The sequence below is a fragment of the Penaeus monodon genome, chromosome 1 (genome assembly GCF_015228065.2).
Source record: "Penaeus monodon isolate SGIC_2016 chromosome 1, NSTDA_Pmon_1, whole genome shotgun sequence".
Lineage (NCBI taxonomy): Eukaryota > Metazoa > Arthropoda > Malacostraca > Decapoda > Penaeidae > Penaeus > Penaeus monodon.
Window position 1 is genome coordinate 45,276,957 of NC_051386.1, and position 5,544 is coordinate 45,282,500.

At 40.4% G+C, this 5,544-nt stretch overlaps 1 long non-coding RNA gene across 1 annotated transcript in view; it reads right to left on the bottom strand.

The window, feature by feature from the left end:
- The window catches only part of LOC119572920, a 101,270-nt gene extending 96,075 nt beyond the window's left edge, over nt 1-5,195 (bottom strand). Inside the window, exon 1 of the long non-coding RNA XR_005228742.1 lies at nt 3,185-5,195. This is a non-coding gene — a long non-coding RNA (uncharacterized LOC119572920). The remainder of the gene's footprint in view (nt 1-3,184) is intronic.
- Between the last annotated feature and the right edge of the window lie 349 nt (nt 5,196-5,544).

The window sequence follows — 5,544 nt, forward strand, 5'->3', positions numbered from 1 at the left end:
AATATTATATTAATATATATATAATATGTGTGGGTGTGTTGGTTTTGGTGTGTTGTGTGTGTTTGTGGGGTTTGTGTTGTGGGTGTGTGTGGGGTGGGGTGGTGTGTGTGGTGTGTTTTGGGGTGTGTGTGTGTTTTGTTTTTTGTGTGTTTGTGTGGTTGTGTGTGTTTGTGGTAGAGTGTTATAACCCACAACACACATATCTATATATATAATACATTATATAAAATTTTATTATATATATATATATTAATTTATATATGTGTATAATAATATATATAGAGTGTTGGTGGGGTTTGTGTTTTTGTGTGTTGTGTGTGTCAAACACACACCACACACACACACCACACACACACAACACAACACACACAACACACACACACACACACACACCACACACACACACACACACACGAATAAAAAAAAATAATATATATATATATAAATATATATATAAAAATATATATTATATATTATTAATATATCATATATATTTTTAATATATATAATATTTTAAAATATAATATATTATATATAATAATAATATATATAAAAATATATATTAATAATATATATATAATGTATATGCTGTGTAGTTTTAATATATTAATTATATATATATAAAAATATATATATTTTATTAAAATGTTTGTGTGTGTTGTGGGTGGTGGGGGGGTGTGTGTGGGTGTGTGTGTGTTTTGGTGTGGGGGGGTTGGTGGTGGGTGGTGGTGGGGGTTTTTTGGGGTTGGGGTGTGTGCTTTTTTGTTGTGTGGTTTTTGTGTGGTGTGTGGGGTTTTTTGTGTTTTGGCGGTTTGTGTATTTTGTGGGGTGGTGTGTAACACACACACCACACACACCACACACACACGCACCACATACACACACATATTTTTATAATAATAATTTATAAATATATATATTTAAAAATTAAATATATTTTTAAATATATATATAGGTCCAAATATACAATTATATTATATATAAAATATAATATTATATATATATAAATTATAATAAAGAGAATTTAAATAATAAAATATAAAATATTATAAAATATATTTAAAAATTTAATAATATAATTAATATAAATTAAAAATGTAATTATACTAATATACAAAAATACAAAAAATAAAAATATATCTATTTTTAATATATATATTAAAAATATATATACATTATTTATAATTTAAATTAAATTAAAAATATATAATATATAAGTAAATATATATAAAATAATAGATAATTTATATATAAAATATAATATTATATATATATGTACTACAAATAAAATAATATATAATAATAATATATAAAAATAAAAATATATATATTATATAATATATTATAATAAATAATTATATACACACCACAAATATAAAATAATATATATAGAAAATTATAAAAAATATTAAAATAAAAATTTTATTAATATAAAACACACAACACACACCACACACAAAAACACAATATTTATATATAATATTAATATATAATATATTATATATATATATATTATATATATTTTATATATACATATTTACGAGTGTGTGTGTGTGTGTGTGAAAATGTGAGGTTTCTGGGTATATGAAGTGTGTGTGTGTTTTTGTGGGGGGTTTGTGTGGTTGTGGTGGTGTGTGTGTTTGATTGTGTGCGTAAGGGGCGTGTTTTTGAGTGTGTGGTGGGGTTTTTGAGGTGTGTTTTTGATGTGTGTTTTTTGATTTGTTGGTGTGTGGTTTGAGTGTGTGTTTTTGAGTGGGTTTTTAGGCTTGGTTTTTGAGGGTGGTGGGCCGTACTCTGGCTGGCACTGGTGTCTATCACATTATCTCAGTTTTAGTCGTTATTCTTTCTCTTTTCATCTATTTATTCATTAATCTATCATTTCCCAAAAGTGTTCTTATTTTTTTTAATTCCCTCGCTAGTTTTCTTTCAGTTTTTAATATATTTAATATAATATTTAATATATTTAATTTATTTAATAAATTTTAATATATTTAATATTCTTAATATATCTCTCTAATCTCTCTCTCTCCTCTCCTCCTCTCTCTTCTCACTCTCTCTCTCTCTCTCTCTCTCTCTTTCTCTCTTCTCTCTCCCCCACTCTCTCTCACTCTCTCTCTCTCACTCTTCTCACTCTTCTCTCTCTCATCCTTTCTCTACTCTCTCCTTCACTCTCTCTCTCTCTCTCTTCTTTTCTCTTTTTCTACTCTCCTCTCTCTCTCTCTGCTCTCTCATCTCTCTCTCTCGTCTCTCTCCTCTCTCTCTCTCTTCTCTCTCATCTCTCTCTGTTTCTCACTCTCTCTCTCTTTCTCACTCTCTCTCTCTCACTCTCTCTCCCTTTCTCACTCTCTCTCTCCTCCCTCTCTCTCCTCTCTCTCTCACCTCTCTCTCTCACCTCTCTCTCTCCCCCTCTCCTCTCTCCTCTGTCTCTCCTCTGTCTCTCTCTTCTGTCTCCACTCTCTTTCTCCCCTCTCCTTCTCCCCCCCCCCTCTCTCTCTCTCTCTCTCTCTCTCTCTCTCTCTCTCTCTCTCTCTCTCTCTCTCTCTCTCTCTCTCTCTCTCTCTCTCTCTCTCTCTCTCTCTTTATGGTATACTTATCTCTACTTATTACCTTATTTCTATTCCTACCTTCCCCTTTCCCCGCCTTTGTTAATTTTTTCTTCCTCTCCACATCGCTTCCTTTCTCTCTACTTTCGCCGAATGCGAACCTGTTGCTAGTGTTCTCCGCGTGGAAGTAATTGGTCTGACTTTGCCACGTTAGGTATGGCATCGCGGACAAGACTAAAGCGAACGAGTTTGCTTGATTTTGTTTTGTTTGTTATCATTCTGAAGTAGTTTCTCTTTTCCTCCTCTTCTTTTTTAAGTAATGCTCCGTTCCTTTTTTTATCAATCATTTTTGTATGTGTGTGTTCAAAGATAAAAAAAAAAAGGAAAGCCGATTGCTGAGATAATACCGCGATATTTTTCGCTAAATCTTTTACGCAGTCTTGTCTTCCGATAAGTGATGGTACATTTTTCCTTTTTTGTCTCGCTCTCCTTGCACTTCTGTTACGTTTCCCTAACTAAACATTATCATCCGAAAGTTGAATCTAAATCATGAACTACAACCCGATAGCACAGAACAATGAAACATAACACAAACGCAATGCAAAGAAAAATAAGGGAAAACAATTTTTGGGGACACTTACCTTTTTTCGTTTGCCGCGCGCGCCAGAGTCGGAGCTCGATGTAGCGGCGGTGCTGATATGGAGGCGAGCTCTCCTCCACCTGCCTGCTCTCGCCGCCAACCACCTGCCTGCCTTTGGTGTAGCAGCTGTCGCAGATGTTGCGTTTCTGTTTGTGTCTCTTCTGGGGGCTTTGTGTGTAAGTGTGTATGTGAGCGTATGTGCGTTTAGCGGTGAGTGGCTCGTATCACCTGCTTGAAAACTGCTGCTGCTCCTCATCATTACGCCTGTTGTAAACCTCGCTTGGATCTTACGTTTGTAGACTGCTTTTCGACTTGATTTCTTACTTGCTTGCTTGCTTATAGAGATCAAAGTGAACTTCCCCCTCGTGCGCCTTTGAGCCTTATGAACTGCGTCCTCTTTCCTTTATATAGGTATATATTTTTCCCCTTCTTTCAATAGGGACCTGACATCCCCCAAAAAGTCGAACGGAGCCGAAAAAGGAAGGGGAAAAATCAAGAATACTCTTTACCAAAATGTTACCGGGTCCTCCTACCCTTTTAAAACAAAAAAGAGGGAGCTAAAGAGAAACTAAAATGAAAAATGTGTCGAGCGGCGTGCATAGAGTTACGGAGCCTCAGCGGAGATCTATAGCGTCGAGGCAACAGCACCACTGACTGATGATTATTATTCTTTCTTTACCTCTTTTTCTTTCTCTTTCTTTTTTGGTTTTGTCTATTTTTTTCTCTCTCTAATCACAGCCTTTGGAGTGGAGTGGTTGTTTGCTGGCGGTGAAACCAGCGACAGCGGGATGGCGCCGACAGACTATGGCTGTAACGGTTTTAACGGCCATAACGGCTGTTGGACGGCGAAGAGAGGAGAGACAGCGCCGGTGTTGATGGAGGCAGTTAGCGTTGACGATATTGTTACCAGTGATGGCTTTTTGTGTGTGTGTGGCTTTGAATAAGCGATTCGTGAGCCATTCACACGAGAGGGATACGTGAGATACAAGATTCAGGCTGTGTGTTAACCTCCCGGGTGTGTTATGTGTCGTTGATGGTGTTTGGGACTTGCTGACGAGCTGGTGATGGCGGGGCGAAGGGAAAGTCCTTGTCTGGACAACACTGCCAGCAGCTGCTGGATGATTTTTGGGCGGTGGGAACCCCACCTGGGCGTGGGATACACACACCCGCGCACACCTCTCGACGGTTGCACAGGAAGGCGTGATGTAGCGGAGAAAGTAGAGAAGGAAGAGAGATAGAAAAAAAATTAAAAGAGGGAAATATGCGGTATTAAAATCGAGCTCACCCATACTGTATTCCCCACCACCACCACCGCCGCCGACACTGCCCAGGTGTATCCACGCACTGGCTGTCTTGAAAAACACACACTCTCACTGCTGCTGCTGATACGGTCAGCTATCGGCGGAGAGAGAACGAGGCCAGAGGAAGAGGCGCAGACGGAGGCGAGGCAGAAGGGGATGGAGGAAGGGGGAGGCAGAGTAGAAGTGGCGCGAACATCGAGGGAGAGGGAGAAGAAGCGACCGCGGAGAGACGAAGAGTCGAAGTGGGAGGCACAATCAGACCGACGTTCGGGCGGCGAGCGAGGTGTCGCTGGCGTCGACGTTGATCGGGATGGAGCGGGAAGGGAGAGGAAGAGGGGAAGAAAGAGAGGGATAGAGGAACAAAGTGCCGTAAGTAAGAAAGCGTGGATAAAAATCAAGAGGCAGGAAAGGAAGAGATGTGTAGACGAAAGACGCCAGATAAGGTAAAACGAGAGAAAGAGAGTAGTAGCTTCCGTCCCCTGCAAGTAGCAGAAGCAAGAGCGTCAGAGTAGGGAGAAGGAGATGGAGGAAGCAATGGAGAAGAGGAGGAGAGGTGGAGAGGAGAGGAGGAGGAGAAGGAAGAAGGTGACCCGGCGGCGGCACGAGTGGGGCCCTCACTAGTGGCACTGTGCCGCGTGTGGCTGCCAGTTCCTCCCGCTCTCACCCTGGACTTGTTGCTTTGATCCTGCGCCTTGCACACCCATCCATCGATCCTCGCCCTCCCTCCCCTCCCCCCTCCCCCTCCACTCTGTCTCCCCTCTCTCTCTTTCCCTCTCCCCTCCCCTCTGCTCTGGCTCTCCTCTCTCTCCTCCCCTCTCCTTTCCCCCTTTATTCTGACTCCCCCTTCCGACCCTCTCCTCCTCCCCTCCTACACTGTTTTATCTCCCCTGTGTCCTCCCCTCTCTCTTTTCTCCCCTGTTTTCTCCCCTTCCCTATTTCTCTCTACTCCCACCTCCCTCTTCTCCCTTTGCCCTCTCTATGCCTGATCCTCTTCTCCCCTCTTTCGCTCTATCTTCTCTTTCAGTATACCTTCCACTTCTGCCTTCCCCTCTTGAACCTC